Here is a 20,944-nt window from a genome sequence, read left to right as displayed (position 1 = left end):
AGCCGTTGTAGGTACACTTGACAGTGAATCATGGGTTGCAGGGAACTGTGATAAAACTCTCTGTTGCAGGCGCGGCTTAGTCAGATGAGCATCCTACACTTGATCTGGCTAAGGTCATGGTCTCATGTTTCTTGAGATCAAACCCCACGTAGGGCTCTGTGCTGACAGCCTGAAAGTGAAGAGCCTGCTTGGGATTCTCTCTCCCTCTCTGCCCCTCCCCTGCTTGTACAGGCATGCTCTCTCTCAAAATAAATAAACTTTAAAAACAAAAAACCTGTCTCCAGCAAGATCCTTGTCCAGAGCTCTGCAGACATATCTGGTGTGAAGAATGAAAGGAGGGATCTGGACCCAGCCTCACCCCAGGGTACGCTGGAAGGCCCCAGCAGGCCCTGCCCTCAATGAGTGAATGCAGAGCTGTCCGTTCCCCAGGAAAGAGAAGTTGGGCGATGTTGGGGAGACACATAGGCCCAGGAGGTGATAGGTGTTTTGAGATGCACATGGGGATGGGTCACAGAACTTAGAAAGCAGTAGATGCCAGTGCCACCCCAGGATAACGTACCGTGGTGTGCTTTGAAATCACTGTGAACTGAGCCCCGTCCCCCACATGTCCGACCCTCGTTTCCTCTGCACAAGTTCCTTTGGAACACCTTCCCCTTTAGGCTCCTACCCATGGGTCACCTCCTCTAGGAAAACTTTCCTGCTGCTTCACTGGGGTAAGGCCTTTCTGACCTCAGCCCCAGCCCAAGCCTGCCTGTCAGTTGAAGGGGTGGGGTGGGTAACATTCACCAGAAGGCATGCACAGGAAAAGGGCATGGTACCATGGAGAGCTAGAGCCAGTTGGTGACAGTGACAAATTCCTTTTAGGAATTCACCTGTCAGACTCTCAGGTGCCCAGGGACACCATCAGAGGAGCTGGGGCTGTGTGCATTCAAGGATGTGTTAACAGGGGTCTGCTTGGCTGTAAGGCGCAGAGATACTATTTCTCTCAAGTGAGGGGTCATTTTGGAGTGAGGGAACCTAACCCTTTTTGACTCACAAAACACTCCTAGGAAATTTAAAATAATTTGTCATTTTTGAATAATCTGATTGATTTAGACTAAAAATATCTTCCATCTTTAGAATATTAAAGATTGTGTTACAAAATTCACATAAAATCTTAAAGAACATTCATAGTATATCACAACACATTTTTCACATTTAACATGCTGTTTCATTTATTTTTCTGTAAGAAAAACATGATTTGATGACCAATATCTATAAAAAGGGACTATATCATAATTCAGAGACTTAATGCCCTTGAGACTATGTAGTTGGTCCTTGAGCAACATGGGTGTGAACTGCATGGGTCCACTGCTACAAGGATTTTTTTCAGCAAATACTGTACTGTGTGATGGGAGAAAAAGAAACAAAGGCCGGGCTTCGTTGTATCTCTGCCGCCCGTCGTCTCCAGGCAGAATCCCTGAGGCGGGCAGCTTGTAACACACCTACAGCTCCCTCAGGCACTTCCTTTTACTGACACTTTACCGGACGCCTTTGCTCTTAATGTTACACCCCCCAAGATATATGTTAGCAATTACCTTATAAGCGTATGGCTCGCAGGTATATATCTGAAGGATCTCAAGGCCAATGTTTTTGTAGCCAGTGACAAATAACTTTATCTTAGCAACCACGGACTCCTCAAAGTCCTGGAAGCCTTGTTTCCAAATTCCTTAGAGACTTACGCCATCCTTTTTTTTTTTTAATGTTTTATTTATTTTTGAGACAGAGACAGAGCATGAGCGGGGAGGGGAAGAGAGAGAGGGAGACACAGAATCAGAAGCCGGCTCCAGGCTCTGAGCTGTCAGCACAGAGCCTGACGCGGGGCTCAAACCCACAAACGTGAGATCAGGACCTGGGCTGAAGTCGGAGGCTTAACCGACTGAGCCACCCAGGTGCCCCGAGACTTACGCTATTCTTAACACGCACTAAGTAAAATGTATTTAATCGGTCACTCCTCACAAACACAAGTGCAGCTTTTTCTGCTCATAGGTCCTGTCCCCGTGCTATAATAAATATACCTTTTTGCACTGAAGACATTCCAAGAATCATTCCTGACCATCCGCCCATGGCCACACATCACTGTAAATGTATTTTCTCTTCCTTATGACTTTCTTAATAACATTTTTTCTCTAGCTTACTCTATTGTTAGAATATAGTATACAGGGGAGCCTGGGTGGCTCAGTCAGTTTGGCGTCCACCTCTTGGTTTTGGCTCAAGTCATGATCTCACAGTTTCGTGAGTTCCGGCCCTGCTTCTGGCTCTGCACTGGCAGCAGGGACCCTGCATGGGATTCTCTCTCTCCTTCTCTCTCTGCCTCTCCCCTGCTTGCACTGTCTCTTTCTCTCTCAAAATAAATAAATAAGCTTTAGGGGCACCTGGGTGGCTCAGTCGGTTGAGCATGCGACTTGGGCTCAGGTCATGATCTCACAGTCCATGGGTTTCACAGTCCATGGGTTCGAGCCCCGCGTTGGGCTCTGTGCTGACAGCTCAGAGCCTGGAGCCTGCTTCGGATTCTGTGTTTCCTTCTCTCTCTACCCCTCCCTCGCTCACTCTCTGTCTCTGTCTCTCACAATAAAATAAAGACATAAAAAATTAAAAACAAAAAACGAAAAAATAATAATAAGCTTTAAAAATATAAAATACAGTATAGGGGCATCTGGGTGGCTCATTTGGTTAAGCATCTGACTTCAGCTCAGGTCATGATTTCACAGTTCATGGGTTCTAGCCCCACATCGGGCTCTGTGCTGACAGCTAGCTCAGAGCCTGGATCCTGTCTTCAGATTCTGTGTCTCCCTCTCTCTCTGACCTTCCCCTGCCCATGCTGTCTCTCTCTCTCAAAAATAAAGTAAAACATTAAAAAAAATTTTAATATATAATACATATAACATACAAACTATGTGTTAACAATTGTTTATGTTATTAGTAAGGCTTCTGGCCAACGGTAGGCTATTAGTAGTTAGGTTGTAGGGGACTCCAAAGTTATATGTGGATTTTTTACTGTTCATAGGCTGGTTTGGTGCACCTAACCCCCACGTTGTTCATGGATCAACTGTAGTTGGAAACTTACACCTGAGTTAGGCATCTCCTAGCAGCGAGAGTGATTGCTTAAAAACCTAAATCAGTCCATGTTACTCTTATTTAAAACTCTCACCAAAAACAAACAAACAAAAAACCTCCAAAGGGTGCATATTATCATACACCCTTTAGAATATGAAATAGCATATTCCAGCATATTGAAAGCTAATTTCAAACCCTTTATCATGGCCTTCAAGGCCCTGCTTGCTCTGGCTCATGCTCATCTCTCTGACCTTCCCTCTTTCTACCCTGTGAACAAAGCCTTATTCACAACACCGAAATAACCTTCTAACTCATACCCACACTGGTACCTTTGCCCTGGATAGTCTCTATTCCTAGTGCTCTTCCTTCAGAGCTTTGTAAAAAATGTTTATTTTTTAATTTTTGAGAGAGAGTAGGGGAGGGGCAGAGAGAGAGGGAGAGAGAGAATCCCAAGCAGGCTCCATGCTACTGGCACAGATCCCGATGTGGTGGAAAGTTTTCACACTGGCACTGAATTGCCTTGGACCTGAAGTGCCAAATTCTTCTGCCTACACTCTCACTGGTAAAATCTCGTCTACTAAGAAGGTTGGGAAATGTAGTCTCCCATGTTCCCTGGAAGAGAAAATGGGTGTGACTACATCATTGTTGTTGACACACACCAATCTCCCAATCTCCTTTTGTAGAAGAATCATCATGCTTCTCGGTGTGTATCCTTTCAGAAATATGTGTGCATATACAAACATATAAAAATGCAAAAATACAAAACACAATTCCACACATTGCTTCTTTATAAAACAACATACTTTGGTAAGTCTTAGAGAATTTTCCATATCAAAATATATTCATTCCTTTTTAAGACTACAAAGCATCTCCTTATATGAATGTGCTATAATTTATTTAATCCGTCCCATATTGATAAACATTTAGGCTACTTCCCATTTTTTGCATTTATTGTGTTACACTGTACAGCCTTGTACATAGATCTCTTTTTAACTATGTTAAGAAACTTAGAGGAAAGCTTCTATTTAGAACATATATATTCAGTAATTTTATAGTCCAGTAACATCGAATTAGAAGATTAAGTAAAAATGAAGTCATTCACAACAGCCACAAGAACTAATATACATAGGAATATACTCAAGAAAAAATTTACAAGCTGCAAATTAACACCAAATTTTACTTGAATGTTTGTATCAATTATATATTTAATGTATCATAAATGATCAGTGAAATGAACTGAACGATATAAAAGAATACCTGAATGAAAGAAGATACATAAAATATTTGGTGTTGAGAAGACTAAAAACAAAAATATAATTTACAGGGGCGCCTGGGTGGCTCAGTCAGTTAAGTGTCCGACTTCAGCTCAGGTCATGATCTCATGGTTGGTGAGTTCGAGCCCCACGTCAAGCTCTGTGCTAACAGCTCAGAGCCTGGAGCCCACTTTGGATTCTGTCTCTCTCTCTCTCTCTCTCTCTCTCTCTCTCTGAACCTCCCTTGCTAATGCTCTGTCTCTCTCTCTCAAAAATTAATAAACATTAAAAAATTAAAAATCTAATACATAATTTACACAAATTGTGAATTTATTATATTCCAAATGAAATCCCAATAGCACATTTCTTTTTTTAAATTTTTTTAATGACTATTTATTTTTGAGAGACGGAGTGTGAGGGGAACGGGGAGAGAGAGAGGGAGACACAAAATCTGAAGCAGGCTCCAGGCTCTGAGCTGTCAGCACAGAGCCCCACTCCAGGCTCAAACCCACAAACTATGGGATCATGACCTGAGCTGAAGCTGGAAGCTTAACTGAACCAACTGAGCCATGCAGGTGCCCCTCTTTTTTTTTTTTTTATAGGACTTAACAAGTTGTCTCTGAAACTCATCTCAAAAAAGAATACCTCAGAAAAAAAATATTTTAAGAATAAAGTAAGACTATTATAATGTAAATGGTGTGGTGTTAGTTCAGAAATAGGCAAGGTTAATAATAGAATGGAGACCAGAAATAGATCCTCTCATGTAGGAGTTTAATATATGATGAAGGTGGCATTTCAAATAAGTGGAAAGAGGGTCTATTCAATAATTTTTGTAAGGACAATTTGTTATCCAGTTAAAGAAACATATGGAGTTAGATTCCTTACTTCACATCACATGCAAAAAGAAAGTAAATTCCAATTGGATTATATTACCTTATGATTTATACACATAAAAATAAGGATATGGGGTACCTGGGTGGCTCAGTTGGTTAAGTGTCAGACTCTTGGTTTCTGCTCAGGTCATGGTCTCGCGGTTTGTGAGAGCAACTGTTCTCCCCCCACATCAGGCTCTGTGCTGACAGTTCGGAGCCCGCTTGCGATTCTTTCTCTCTGCCCCTCCCACTCTCTCTCTCAAAATAAATTAATTAACTTTAAAAATAAATAAACTTTTTTTTGTAATGATAAAGAGGGGCACCTGGGTGGCTCAGTTGGTTGAACATCAGACTTCAGCTCAGGTCATGATCTTACTATCAGCATAGTTAGCTTCAGCTCTTCTGTCTACTTGGGGTACCTCAGTGGCTCAGTCAGTAGAGTGTATGGCTTTGGCCCAGGTCATGATCTCATGGTTGGTGGGTTCAAGCCCCGCGCTGGGCTCTGTGCTGACAACTCAGAGCCTGGAGCCTGCCTTGGATTCTGTCTCCCTCTCTCTCTGACCCTCCCCCTGCTCATGCTGTCTCTCTTTCTCTCTCTCAAAAATAAAGCATTAGAAGAACAACAACAAAAAAGATGTGTCTCCCTCTCTCTCTGCCCCTCCCCATCACTCTCTCTCTCTCTCTCTCATTCAAAAATAAAAAACAAACAAAAACAATAAGCAAAAAAGAAATAAACCATAAGGAAGCACTGAGAGTTTGAGTATTACATTCTTCAGGTATGCTATTGTTATGCCCAGATTTCAATATCGTCCCCAAAAACCTGAGACTGCCAGGGAGACCGAGTCACGCATGCAAAAGCAAAGGGCTTTATTACGGGCTTAGGCTCACTGGGCCTAAACTCGGGCTCACAGACTTTGCATTGCTGTGGATCTGTGCTGAGAGCCCCAAACAAAGGTGGGGTAGGGCCTTTTATGGGTTTTGGGAAGGGGGAGTTACAGGAAATTGAGACACAAGTACCGTGATCCAATCATTATCGCCTAACATCATTGGCAGTAACTTTAACCATACACATTGTCCAGAGTGTTTGTTACTTTTGGCGGGACCCAATCACAACATTTAGAGTGTTAACCAATTACAGAGTGGATCCAGGATCCTCAGTAGGATGTAACTAGCCTTAAGCAATAAGTGATTATCTACAGCTTCCATCTCTAGGCCTGTCCTTAGGAATGTTAAGCATTTTAGCTGGCTGCTTCTGATTGGGTGTTACTAGGGTGGTCCCTGGTTGAGCACTCTGTGCCCTTTTATTGTCTAATGATTCTGGGAAACCAACACTTAGGCCTCCAAGGTCAGAGGAGAAACTTGAAGCCTGTCATGGAGTCAGTTTGATTCAGACCTGCGCCCTTACACTGTTTGGATTTTTGTTGTTTTTTAAGTTGGTGACTATACATATTTAAAAAAACCTTAGAAGTACAGCCAAGGAATTTTACTTCAAGTTGAGTATTTAGAAGGCTACTTCAAAATACTGTGGTAGGACTGTGCAGTGATCCTTAGGGGCATGATGCTATCACTTCTGTATCCCAGCCAAGGTTAAGGGACCAGGTTCAAAAGTGATCATACTTCCAGGGTAGCGATTTCAGGCATCCTTCAATATGGGCTAATGTGAACAATGCTTTGAAATGGACAGCACAGGGGAAAATGATCCCTTTTCATTTTCTAAGAAGTCAGGTCAAAGTAATGTGAATGAGAGGAATACAAACTTCTTTATAGATATGGCAGAAATGGAGTGGGATGAAGTGGCAAGAGAGTCCTCCACAAGGAAGTTAAATCTTCAAGATGTTGAAGAGTGTTTGGCGGCAGACGTGTTCACAAGCAAACCACGCACCGCCCTGGAGGAGGCGGACTCTCACAGCACTCCTCTGAACCGCCCAGGGGCAGACAGCCCGCCTCTCTCTCGCCCCTCTGCAGAGCTGGCCCAAGGAGAAAGCCATCAGGCTCAGTGAAGGCAGGTGGCTGTGAAATTCCCCAGGCACTAGACAAGACTAGGGACTAGAAGGAAGTAGTGGTGAGGGGCACCAACTGGAAAAGCTTCAAGAGAGGGGACCCATAGTGGAAGTGGAGGAGACAATTAGGATCTCCTCTGCAGCCTCCTCGTTGATGCCCCATTCTTCATGAAGGGCCAAGGACAAGGGGCAGAGTAATTTAGGCCTGGTTTCTACCTGCACCTCCCTCCATTCTTCCCAACTTTCTAAGGTTTTAGGACGCTGACCTTTGTGAAATGCAGCTGATTCAGTGTGATGCAGTTTTGAGGACAGTGGGTAAAGAGGTACCTGACCCAGTGTCCCCATCTCATAGTCAGAAGTATTCAGTGCCTAGTCCTTACTTGAATACAGCTTTTGAGGAGTGGCTTCAAAAAAAAAAAACAAAACAAAACCAAAAAAGCAAAACAAAAAAAAAACCCTTCAGTTTTGAACACACTGAGTTTAAGGAACCTGTGAATTAACCAGAAGCAGAGGTCCAAAGATAGGACAAAGACCTGAGCTAGAGGTTGGTGGGTTATCAACATATGGATGGAAATGAATGAGGTCATCCAAAGAGTATGTAAAGAGAGGGCCTGTGACAGAACCTGGAGGACACCAGTACATCCTGGTGGCCTAGCCCAATCAGCCAAAGACTACTAGGGACAACCTCAGTCCAACAAAGTCAAGTTATCCACCCATGCTATGAGGAAGACAACACATCGAAGGAACCATGGGATGTCCCACCAGACACAAAAGAGAGAGTCATTATAGGACTTGAGAGAGAGGTAGAATTAGGTGACATTTAAATGAAGCAATATTTTGGCTCAAAGCAAAACAGAGCTGTTTGGCCACGGAGGTGGGTGTGACCTTCAGGGGCCCAGACACGGAGAAGCCGCTCACTACTCAACACTCCCCACCCGGAGACCCTCAAGGGAGCCATTCATCGAACTTTTCCACCTTAAACAACGGACACGTCCTCGCCTGGAACAAGAAACAGCTACCATCAAATCACCTGACATAAACATATCAATACTTAATACTCCCCCAAGCCAACACCAAAGAAAAGCACACTGCTCCGCTCCTGGGTGGGACTTCTCTGGCCCCTCTCTATTCGGGCCAGTGAGCCTGGCCCAGGAGCACTCCCAATAAAGGCTTTGCTTTTTTTACTTCCATATCTGGCCTTGGTTTCTGCATCGCGTTCACTACATTAAAGAGTTATGTGTAAAGAAGCCAGCATCAGGCCTGGACTGCCAAGTGGAGCCAGGGGCCTGTTTCCTTAGAAACAGTTAAAGAAGATGTGGGGGCTCCTGGCAGGGCTCAGTCATTTAAGCGTCCAACTTCAGCTCAAGTTATGATGTCACGGGTTTGTGAGTTAGAGCTCAGCATTGGGATCTCCACCCTCAGCAGGGAATCTGCTTTGGATCTTCTGTCCTCCTCTGTGCCTACCCAGCTTGCATTCTCTCTCTCAAAAATAAATGAGCATTAAAAAAAAAAGATGTGAAGGGGCGCCTGGTGGCTCCATCAGTTGAGCATCTGACTCTCAACGCAGGTCATCATCAGCTCAGGTCACGATCCCAGAGTCATGGACAGAGCCCTGAGTCAGGCTCTGCACCGAGTGTGGAGCCTGTTTAAGAGCTTAAAATTCTCTCTCTCTCTCCCTCTACCTCTCTCCCCAGCTCAAAAGCTCTCTCTTTCTAAAATTAAAAAAAAGTTTTTAAGATGTGAAATATTATGTTCAGAAATTCCTTATCTGAATCTCTGTCCACATAGTGAGGTATATACTCCTGGCAAAAATTTCATTCTTACTTACATAATTTCAAACAGCAAAATTTCTGATAGTCTATGATTTAAACAAATGAAGTTGCTCAGTGAGTAAAAAAGAACTAGTCACTCAAAAGAAGGAGTTGTTATGACATTTTATAGCTGCAGTATGTCCTGGGGTAAAATAGTATCTCCTGTTAATTTTGCAGCTGGCTTTATCTGTGTGTTATACGATCCTGATAAATAGGGCAGATTTTTACAGTCTAAACTAATGTTTAGGTTTTCAAGGGACAAACAATGGAGGAGGAATATGCAAAGACAGATAGTGGGTAGGCAGGAAGAAAATCAAAATGTAACTCTCACATAGTGGGAGGGTGATTATTGGTGTTGAATGATGCTAAGAGATGTAGTTTACTGTGCTACTTACTCTCCAATATAATAGCCAGTAGCCACAGGTGATTTAAATTTTAATTAAAAATAGGGGCGCCTCAGGGCTCCTGGGTGGCTCAGGCCATGAGTGAGTTCCAGTACTTGGCCTGACAGCTCAGAGCCTGGAGCCTGCTTCGGATTCTGTGTCTTCTCTCTCTGCCCCTTCCCTCTTTGTGTTCTCTCTCTCAAAAATAAATAAACATTAAAAAAAAATTTTTTTAATTTTAATTTAAAGTGATTAATTACAGGGATGCCTGGCTGGCTCAGTTGGTAGAGCATCCGACTCTTGATCTCAGAATCGTAAGTCTGAGACCCATGATGAGTGTAGATATTACTTTTTAAAAAGTGATTAATTAGTTTAAATTATTTTTAAATTAAGTTAATTAAAAAATTTTATTCCTCCATGGCACTTAGCCACATGTCAAGTGTTTGGTAGCCAGAAACTAGTGGCTACGGTATTGAACAGTTCAGATATAGAAGATTTCCCTCATCACATAAAGCTCATTGAACAGCGTAAAAGACCTGGGAGTCCCAGGCGAGGGTGACCCGTGTTGAGTGCAGTCTCCAAGGAGTGATGTGGGGGGTGGAATCCCTGTGCGAGGTGCAGACAGTAGTGAGTAGTATTCTTTCTAAAACTCAGCCCTAACTGAACAATTCTCCTATAGCAGCACGTGTGTAACTGATGTATACCCATCCCACAAGCCCTGGCGCAGAGCACTGGGCTCTCCAGCTCCCCTGCGCTTTTCCCTGCTCGCACAAACTCACTACGGTCTCCAAACTCCATTTCCCAACATGCCCCGGGTCGTCTTCGGCAACTCTGGCTCTTTGCCTTATGGGACGTGTAGTTTTTAAGGCGTTCCAACTCCAGAAAGGATCTAGGCATGAACTAACGCTCCCATAAGGCAGTGCAAGGGCCACTGTGGTCCGCTTCACCGCGGCCGCCATGTTTACCGAGAGGGGCGCCAGAATGGGCCCCCGCGATTTAGTAGAGCAGGGGCTGAGATGCTGGAGTCTACGCGAATGAAAGAGGATAGCAACCTCGCCGGGGCTGTTCCTGCCAGTCCTCAGATCTCTGCCGCTCGGGGGCTGTGGGAAATGCCTCAACCGAGGTGGAGCAATGGGGGCATCGGGGAGCCGTGGTGACTAAGCGGTCACAACTACTAAGACACTTGGCGGGGGCGTCTAACTAGGAGCAACCCGAGGGCCATTGGGCGGCCCCTGGCGCGAAGCGCACGCGCAAATGAGGGACCTCGCGGCCTCTGTAAACACCGAAGAGCGCTTGCGCTAACGTAGCGTCTTTGGATCAACACATGGGGGCGCCTTAGCGAAGATAACTGTAAAATATTTAGTAGCGTGAAGGTCCTGTCTCTTTCTTTTGTACTTTTTCTTACGGGTTGTAAAGTACAGCTCTCTTCATCGCCTCTCTTATTTTGATCATCACAGCAGGTTTTTGTTTTGTTTTTAGGGTAGTGACATTTATTTGTTTTCCATCATGTATTCTATTATTTCAACAGGTTTTTGCTGTTGTATGTGTGGGTTTTTTTGTTTTTTTTTTTGTTTTTTTTTTTTTTACAAAGGGGACAACGGGTCAGAGAAAGTCACACAGCCCGAGTCCTAGCATAACAAAGTGCGAAGGACCAGCGATGGTTCAGGATTCACGGGCTCTACCCTTGGGCTGTGCCTCTGACTTGCTGTGTGACCTTGGATAATTCTGTTCCCTTGGGGAGCTTAGCCTTCTCATTTGTAAATGGAAATAGGTTGTTGGGAGGGTCAAATGAGATCTAGGAGTAAAACTAAATTCCCAAGCAGTCTTTAAAAGCAAACTATTGGGGCGCCTGGGTGGCTCAGTCGGTTAAACCTCCGGCTTCAGCTCAGGTCATGATCTCACGGTCGTGGGTTCGAGCCCCGCATCGGCTCTGTGCTGACAGCTAGCTCAGAGCCTGGAGTCTGCTTCAGATTCTGTATCTCCCTCTCTCTCTGACCCTCCCCTGCTCTGGTGTCTCTCAAAAATAAATAATAATAATAAACATTTAAAAAATTAAAATAAATAAAAATAAATAAAGGCAAACTATTATACTCAGGTGTTTGCAGATTGAGGGGCCGTTTCCTCATTCTACAAATTTCAAAACTGAGGGCCCCAAAAGGAGTTTGCTGTTTGCTGCAGGCATCAGCTGTGAACAAGGGCTGAAACCCAGAATTGCTGCCCTTGGGCCTGGAGTCCTTCCCTGCACTTCAAGGATCAGTGTCTGTGGATTCAGGCTCAGAGATCAACTCTGCTGAGATCCTAGGGGAGTCCCTATTCCCAATCCTTCTCTCCAACCCCACTTGGCCCTAATGAAGGAGAGCCCTGCTCTGTTGAGATGACTACCAGAGGCAGGAAGTGATGCAGGATCTGGAGAATGCTGGAGAAAGAACAGTGTTGCTGGAGCTGTACAGATCCCGCTTCTCAGGATCGTATCGCGGACCAGGCAAGGGAAGGAGGCCAGGTGTGACAGATGAGGAGGTGGTGCTAAGGGGACAGACCCTGATGGGAAGGAGTGGGAGGACATGGGGTTCTGTTTCAGAGCCTGGTAGGAATTGGACACTCAGGTGGCCAGTTGAGGCCAGTGGCAGCTTGAGGTAGTATCTGGGTTGGCCTGATGCTGAGGAGAGGAAGTGATGCTGGCTGAGCTGACGCTGTAGGAGCCACTCCCTTAGCCAGGTGGAGCAGCCGGGTGGCAGAGCATACCACCCCCAGGATCAGGCAGCTGCCCACAAGGGAAGTGAACTTCTCTCTGTCCCTCGTGGTGGCACTGGGCTGTGCCCAGGCGTTTCTGTCTGGAGTGCTCTCAGAGGTTCTGGGGACAGGTGGGGGAGGGGCTGGGAGAGCACGAGTTCTAGTTTGTACCTGGAGCCCTCTCGGGCAAGTCATGAAAGGCAAATGTTTATAGAAATAGAAATCCAAGATTTTTCTCACTTCCAAGTATCTAGTTCTCTTAACACTTAACTGTTTTCAGCAGGGGAAACAGGCTAACGGAGGAAATGACACTGTTAGGGATACATAGGAGTTGGAGTAGAACTGAACTAGGATAGGGATCTTTCCATTACATGGCAGTGATCAAACATCTTCATCAAACATTTATTGAGTGTCTAATGTATACTCTGAGAAAAGCTACCTTAGGGGCATACACAAGGCAGGATTGCAGTCAGACGTGGCTTTTAATCAGCTCTCCTAGTGACTTAACGCTATTACCCTGGGTGAGTCACAACCCCCTGAGTTTCAAGTTGTCTGTAAAGTGGCAGTAGTAAGACTTATCCAGGGTGTAACTATGAATGAAATGAGTTATGACTTGCTAAGCACATCGAAAAGCACCAGGCACGTGGCACACACTCAGTAAATATTAGCCACTGTCGTTACTCATGAACACAGGGTGAAGCTGGCTGCAGACAGAGTTCTACTAGAGACAGGCAGGGGCAGAGATGCTGCAGCCCCTCCTGGGAGCCGAAGTTTCTGGAAGTCAGGAGGGCTGGGGGGTGATGGTGACACACATCCCCATTTCCTCCTATGGCACTGGGAACCTGCCAGGGAACAAGTGCCTCACCAGAGAACAAGTGTTTACACCTCCACTTGTAACATGATTCCCTTCCCTACAACCTGAGGTCCAGAGTTAAGGTGATTCTTGCTCAAAGCCACACATTACAGCCCTGGACAGTCAGACCAGAACCAGACCCTGGGGTCTTTACACTGCCATCAGGATTTGGGGTTATGCACAGTCCTTCCTCCCTGCAAGGCAGAAGTCCAAAGGTGCTAACAGCAGGGGCTTAACCTGTGTGCCCTGATCAAAGCAAGAGCTGGAGGGAAGGGAGGGGCTTGGGTGGGTCTAATATCAGATGCCCTGTCCTGTCCCCAGCCCACCCTGTTGCTAGTAATTTCACTTCTGGTCCAAGCCTCCCTAATGGAGGTCTGCTTCAAACTCCTTTTTCATAGAGGAGAAAAAAAAGACCCAGAGAGGCCAAGAAGTCACCAAGAGCCCCACAGTAAGGTAGAAGTGAGTCTGGCCCAGAACTCGGGTCTCCTGACATTAGATTAGGGCTCTGCCTGGCAACCAATCTGGGGGAGGCAGGGCTCGGCCCCGTCTCTCCTTCCCAGTGCCCCCTTAGCCCTGCTTGGACCAGCCCCAGTGGGGCCACCTGGGTGGGCTCTGGTTGGGACTGGCAGGGTGGAAGTGGGTGCGTGGAGAAGTAAGGGGAGACAGAGTATAGGACCTGGTCAGAGAGAGGCCCAGAGCTGATCTAGGGTGGGTGGACTGGGGAAGCTCTTTTTGATGTGGTGGCTGCTGCAGGATTCTAGGACCTTATTAATCAGTCTGAGGCAGCAGAGGATAAAAATACCGTGGGAGCACACTCCTGGAGGAGGGGAGCAAAGCAGATTCAGGAATGAGTCACAGAGCCCAAGCCCTAAATTTAGAAGGTGTTGAAGGAGGCAACCTCCCCCGGTGGGGAGCACTGTGGAGATGCCCGCTGACCCAGGGCACCAGTGCTTCAGGACGGGGGGCAGTAGTTGGCAGGAGCTGCCCGCAAGGCATTGCTCTGTATTGAGAAAACAGACATTTTGAATCGCTGCTTAGGCATTCTAGAGTACAACAACCCTGCTCACACCCAGAGTCTGGACATTTAAGTGAGGACTTGAGCTTAGGATTCCCACCACAGATTCCTGCTTTGCTTTTCCTGGTCACTTAAAATGACTGCTAAGAGTTGAGCCCATACAAAACTAGTGACCTCCACCCCAACCACCTTAGTAAGTATTAGGTGCTTGCTACCCTGTTCTCTATCTCCTGCTGGGTGAAGACCTGGACAGAGAGGACTGCCCTTTCCCTGTCTCATGGTGCTTGTTCTGGGATCCCAAAGTAATAAATCTTGTGACTTGATTTCCTTTGCAGGAGTATATTGAAACTGCGCCTTCCATCAAAAGGACCTCAGGGTTTTCACTTTCCCAGAGTGGGAGAGTGCCGATCCCGAGGGAGCTACCTGCCAACCCTGTGTGGGTGGCTCACGCCTCCTCATTCAGCAGATCATAATCTACAGATTCCTGACACACCAGCTCCCAAGTTTTCCAACACATGCCCTGTAGAAGCTGAGCTTGTCCTAGGTCTGCTCAATGTATGGATTTTGATCCCAGAATGAACCCTGAGCCAAGGCAGAAACTTCAGCCCCATTCTCAGAGTCCCTAGTGTGCCTTACCCACATCAGCCTTTCCTATGGTCCTGGGAACAAGTCCCTGGAATGTGCACAACTCCGTTGTGTCCTGCCCGCTGGCTGGTCATGGCCAGGCTCCCCATGTCCTGCTGCTGTCCTAGCACACAGTTGGACACTAAAGGGGGATCTGTGGATATAAGGAGCTAATGACATTGAGTGAAGGCCTCTCAAGGGGGACCCATCTAGAACTTTAGTAGCATTTGGGAATGGGGATGAGGAAGGGGTACAAGATCTCATAGTGCTCACCCCTGCTTTATTCTCAACCTCCAGGTTCCAGATGAACCCAGGCTGCTTCTTTTCTTCCAGGTCACAAGAGAGAAGTACTGCCTCCAAGTCAAGGAGCAAAGATGTAGGAAAGAGGCCATGCCTTGGGGACAGATGTCAGACCTGGGGGGGAGGGAACTGGGGAGCTGTGGCGTTTTTTGGTACACTCATTGCTTGCCAGGCACTGTCCTGAGCACTCCATGTGCATAAACTCACTTCTTACCCAATGATGTAGATCCTCCTAATCCACCCATTTTAGAAATGGGAGAACTGAGACACAGAGAAGTTTCGTAATTTGTTCTGCTTCACACAGTAAAAGGTTCTAACCCAGACAGCCTGGCTCCTTGTCTCAAGCTCTTAGCCATTATGCCAGACTGCTGAGCAGGTACTTCCCTGCATCTGGGCTGCCTCCTCTCCCATCCTTCCCTCCTCACCCCCCAGTCCCGGTACCCTAGAGCTCTGGGCATTGCCCTCTGGGCCTGCAGTATGCAGCACCAGGCTTGGGGGAGGGAGGAGTTTAACAATGCCCTCACACCACGCAGGACTTCATAATTTGCAGAGCCCCAGCCTGCCTCAGCCTGGTGGCAGAAATCTTGGGCACCACCATGTTGGCAGGACAACAGGCCCAGAAAGGTGCCCAGGGTAGGGAGATCCTGAAGCAGAACCCTGGGGACTCCCTCCATGGAAGAGCCCCAGACCCAAAAGGCCGTGCCCACCCCCGCATGCTCCCCCTGCTGCTGATGTCTAATGGGCACTGCTGCCTGCAGGAACCCATTTCGATTGCTGGGTCGATGCAGCCTTCCAAACGCCCTGGAGTTTCCTGTCAGAGGCTCCAGATCCATCTGCCTGACCCCAGGCCCTGCCTGAGGCTCTGTGCTCGGGCTGGTAGCAATGGGGATGGAGGTGTCCCTGTGTGTCTTCAGGAAGGACAAAGTTGTCTGGCCCTTCTACCAGGGTACGAAATCCGGCACTGGGACCATACTCCTTTTCGGGCAGCTGACACACAACTTCATTTTTTTTTTTTTTTTTACAACTTCATTCTTTTGGCTTCTTCTAATCTTTAAATCTCAGAGCTGGGTCCTCAGCACCCCGACTCAGGACAGTTTCCACCTTCTGGGACTAGAGGGCCTCTGGAGAGCATTTTGGATCACCCTTAGATGGTGGGAGGGGCTGTTACTTTTCCTGAGGGGAGAGGCTCCTCTGAGAGGCTTGCTTGGGGAACAGGGACCCGCCCAAGGACACAGCCTGGCCCAGATATAACATAACTTCCCCCTCCCCTTTCTGCCCCACACCCAGGGAACCACTGCAAGGACACCAAGGATGAGTTCTTGCTGGGCCTTGCTTTCCTCATCGGTCAAATGGGGCTAATGGTCCCTTCCTGATCTTCCACCTAAAGTTGTACAAGTCAGACAAAATGAGGATGGAAGATTCTGACTCTGGCCAAGTGCCTCTTCACAGAGAGGATGTGAGGGGCTGTGTGTGTGTGTGTGTGTGTGTGTGTGTGTGTGTGCACCTGTAACAGCTGTGTCTCGGGCAGGCCAGGGACTGCGGTCTGCAGAGGACTGCTGTGTGTGCTGAGTGTGCAGAACTTCCAAGGCTTTGTAGATGTGGGCGTGGCAGTGCCGCAGGTGAAAGGTTGCCAGATTTAGCAAATATTCGCTGCACATTATACTAAAAATGATTCTTTGCTAATCAGGAAATTTTGCTAGGCGTCCTGTGTTTTATCTGGTAACTCTGCTTCAGCATTCTAGGTGACCTGGTGTGCCCAAGAGTGCGTACCTGTGTCAGGCTGGCCATGCCTGAGACCAAAGTGGTGTGTGGCTATGTTGGGACTGTGACAGGACATTAGTGTGATGGTATGTGGCTATGACAGTGTCACCAGGAGAAGCCAGGCTGTGGGTGACTCTGCCAGTTTGGCTCTCCGTGACTCCCTCCGGCTCTAGCTGCTCCCTCAGGGCAGGGTTTGGGCTGTTTGCTCAGCGAGGCTCAGCAGGGGTAGAGACCTGCCCTGGGCAAACACTTAGATCCGGCTCCAGATGGGACTGAGATCCTGAGCTTATTGCCACCTGCCCTCAGACTGTAAAGGACACGTCCCTCTCAAGGCCACGCCAGCCCCGGGGGCCTCAGAGTGTTCTATCCTGGGCCTTTCCAGAGGGAACTCTGGAACTACCTCTCTACTCTGCTGCTTCCTGGTGACATCACACGGATCATTGCCCAGTCTTCTAGAACAGTGCCTCCAGGACATTGCTTTGTTACCCCAGGCAACCTGGGAATTTCTCCACCCAAGGGGCAGGCCAGGTTACCCCTGGGGGGGGGGGGAGGAGCGAAAAGAGGCCAAGGTGGGGCCTTTTCCTCATCTCCCAGAGGGGAGATCGGGGTAGCCATCCAGCTGTCTGACTAGATGGTGAGTAGGAAGGAGCACCCAGGAGCAAGTCAAGACTTGATGGCCCCTCATCATCCAGGACACTGGGGAGGGTGGGAGTCCTGGGCAGAGGCTGAATCAATCTTAAGACAGAGAGAGGATGGTGACTGTGCTAACGTCACCCCCAGGGTAGTGAAAGGGGTGGCATAAAATGGGGAGCAGCTCTAGAGCCTTGGGTTAGGAGCTGGGAGACCTAGGTTCTTATCTCTGCTTTGTCCCTGCTGGCTGGGCCTTTGTTTTCCCATCTGTACAGCGAGGGGCTGGGGACAGATGACATAAGTCTGAGGATCTTTAGTTCTGATGGGGACACTGTGGGGAGAGTGTTAGGGACCAGGTCATGGGTGGATCCAGGCAGGTGTCCTGACCCCTGCTCCAGTGACTGTCAAGGGGCAGTGAGCAAAGTCTGGTGTGACTCTCCAACAGATTACCTGCTCCCATTCCGGGAATCACAGTCCTGAGGCCCCAGACCTTCCCATATGGGCTCTGACTTGCTTTGTGATTCATGGGTTTCAGTGTGCCTCTAGTGGCCTCAGCTGTGCTCTCTGTGAGGGGCCCCTGGAAGACCTAGCACTTGCTCAGCACCCTAGGTAATGATTCCTCACATTCCCATGACACCTCTCAGTTTGCTAAACACCTTCTCCTTCTCATACACGCTTCTCCCCTCCACACCCACTCTGACTTCTGCTCTGTGATGCCCCATCCTGGGGCTTGGGACCCAGACAGGAGCCAGACTTGGACCCTGCCTTTGGAGGCCAAAGAAATACCTTGATCCACTTCTGGTGGAGGGGTCTATGGCTGGGGCAGGGGTCTGCAACGGCAAAGTGGGGTCATGCCTTGCCAACCTCTTTCACTGATTAATCTTTCATGAGAATCCTAACCACCATCATATTAAGTTGTTACCCGTAACAATTTTTGTTGGAAACATGCCGTTTGTGGACAGTGGATTCTCTCTACCTCCCCTCCCAGTTATATTTTTGGTTATTTGGGGGGTGAAACTGACACATGTACAACTCTTTCCATTGCAATACTTCTCAGTAGGTATTTTTATTTTAGATGAAGAAACAGGCTCAGAGAGGATATATCACCTGCCCTTGGTCACATAGCTAGGAAATGGGTGTAACTAGGATCTGAACCCAGGTCCATAGCCCCTTTGGGCTGCCAGGCTGTGCAGGGGTGGCCAAGTCCTAGAACTCCTCTCCAGACTCCTCCCCTAGGTCCCTTCTCCAGCCCTCCTGGGCTCACTGTTCCGCCCTTGAGCGACAGGGTCCTTCTCTCTTGCTCAGGGGTGTTTAAGTGTCATGTTTGGGAGGCTGTCATAAACCCTTTGCCAGTGATACCCAAATTTGGGGGAATAGGGGAGGGGGATTTGCAAGGGCAAATTAATAAGTAGGATGGGGAATGATTCTGCCCATCGACTTGGTTCCCTAGCTTGCCATGAACCCAGGACCCAAGGTTGAGCCCAGGGCATGGCCATCCAAGCAGGGGTGCCAGGTCACTTACTTCTGACCCAAGACCTTCAAAAGATTCATTCTTGGTTAATCTATGTTTGGATTTGAGTAATGGTTTGCTTTCTGCCATCTGTACCTCTCTGTCAGTCTGCCCTTACTACTGGCAACCCAGTCTTATCTTTGGCCCTGGACTGAGTGATGGGCATGTAAGGTCTACTGCCCTTGTGCCTGCTGTCTGCTGAGATGTTATTGGGGCCCTAAGAAGGCAGGATCCACCAGGCCAGCGCTCCCGTCTCTTTTCCTTTTTGTAGATCCCAGAGGCTACAGTTCACAAAGTAGACCCTGTGGACTCCTTTTTGGATCTCCTACCAAGCTGGGTTGTGGGAGATAAACCACAACCTGGTCATGGCCATCAGATAAAACCACTGAGGCCAGAGGAGGGGCAGTGACCTGCCTACAGTTAGGTTGGAGGCAGAGGAGGAACATAGCAGAGAGCCATACCCTGGCCTCATCTTGAGCCCAGAGCCAGCTCCCCTGCCACCACTCCTACACATTTAAAGAATGTGGGCTAGAAGGGGTGGGGGTGAGTATCTGACTAAGCTGCTCACATACTGGAGATCTAAGGTGATTACACCTCATGGGGACCGCAGATCATTTTCCAGGATTTACTTTGCAGAATGCTCCTTGAGCCCACCTGCCATCACGGCTCCCTGCTCAGCCCACTCACTTATAAAATTGGGCCTGATTCACAAACATCTTGGAGCCCTAAAGCACTATAGGAAGAAACACCTCTATTTGTGAACCCACTGTGACAACTCCTCGTTTTTTCTCTAGCACCTTTAAGAAAAGCTATTCTTTCCCAGACATCTAGGATGGTGAGGCCAGGAGCTTATATATTCTTATTCCTTCATTTCACAGATGGGAAACTAAGGCCCAGAGAGCATGGGGCAGTCAGAGCAGAGAAAAGAACTCTGGGGTGGGAGGAGGCTGTGACCTGTGTCCTGTTCAGGATGGCTATGTACTCACCGTGTGACATTGGGCAAGTTAGCTATTCATCCAGGTGAGCTCACCACAGGCTCTTGCTGCCTTTCTGTGGTCAAAGGCCAGTCACTGGAATGAGTGAATGCTCAGCCTTGGGCCATCTGCCACACTCATGCTGGCCTGGCCTCAGAGAAGTTGAACTATTGGCTTCAGTTCACTTGAAGTGGCTGTAGGCAAAACAGGCACTAGGACCCAGAGGGCAGGTGGCAGCCTCCCAGGCTGCTGCGCTGGTGGAAGTAAGTCCCCCCCCCCGCTCGAACTGGGGAGAGGCAGGGGAGCCCCATAACTCTGGGGCCAGATGCAGCTGAGAGTCTAGTCTAGTCCCTGGGAGGTGTATGGACAGGTGCTGGAGTGCTCAGGATGGATGCTGGTGGACAACTGACAAGAGTCCGAAGCTGGAGCTGCGCCTGTATAAATCCCCCTGCTGGCAGTAAGACTGGAGGAGAGATTTTTACCCAAGTTGGGTCAGTCTATGAACCTCGAAAACAGTGGGTTAGATCAACTTCCGCCTTGGTTTGTGAACCTCACTGTGAACTGGGTTAGAAGTGTGTAGGTTTGGTGTGCAACGTGGTTGGTGGGGGATGCATCTCTAAGTTGCTCGATTGCGGCGGAGGTGTGTGCCCATGTTTGGGTCTTTGGAGTGTGGTGTGGGGGTGTCTCTGGGATGTCTGGGGACAGCGTGCCCGTGTGTAAGTAGGTTGTTGCAGGGATGTATAACTGTATGGGAGGGGGATGGAGTGAAGGGGCTCACAATTAAATTCCAGAATCCCTCTTCAAGCACCTCAGGGCCCTTGCTCTCAGAGTCCACTCTGACTTGACCCCTTCCAGCCCCGCCCCCAACCCCAGCTTGAGGACTAGCGCTCCCCTGGCCAAGTCCCCTCCCGGGGCGGGCGGGGGCGGGCGCTAGGACCCTGCAGGGCGGGGCGGGGCGGGGCTCTGAGCTCCGTCAGCTGTACCTCCGCAGCCTGGAAAATACCGAGCCCCGGGGAGCGGAGCCCCCGAGCCCCCGAGCCTTGCCCGGTGGGAGGGAGGAAGGGAGGGGGCGCGCGGGGCGAGGGGGCACGGGGCGGGGCCGGGCGGCGGGACCCACTGCTCCTCCCCCCGG

At 48.3% G+C, this 20,944-nt stretch overlaps 1 protein-coding gene across 2 annotated transcripts in view; it reads left to right on the top strand.

Annotated features, from left to right (window-relative positions):
• The first annotated feature begins 17,238 nt into the window (after positions 1-17,238).
• Positions 17,239-20,944, top strand: part of STARD10 (StAR related lipid transfer domain containing 10) — a 27,154-nt gene continuing 23,448 nt past the window's right edge. The window contains exon 1 of one of the 2 annotated variants that reach the window (XM_029957136.1): positions 17,239-17,332. The gene's annotated coding sequence lies outside the window, so the exon portion shown is untranslated. Of the gene's footprint in view, positions 17,333-20,177; positions 20,304-20,944 lie in introns of those variants that run through there. The other variant, XM_029957135.1, reaches the window with a different exon arrangement.

Source organism: Suricata suricatta, chromosome 11 (assembly GCF_006229205.1).
Source record: "Suricata suricatta isolate VVHF042 chromosome 11, meerkat_22Aug2017_6uvM2_HiC, whole genome shotgun sequence".
NCBI lineage: Eukaryota > Metazoa > Chordata > Mammalia > Carnivora > Herpestidae > Suricata > Suricata suricatta.
This window is presented reverse-complemented; position numbering and strand designations above follow the sequence as displayed.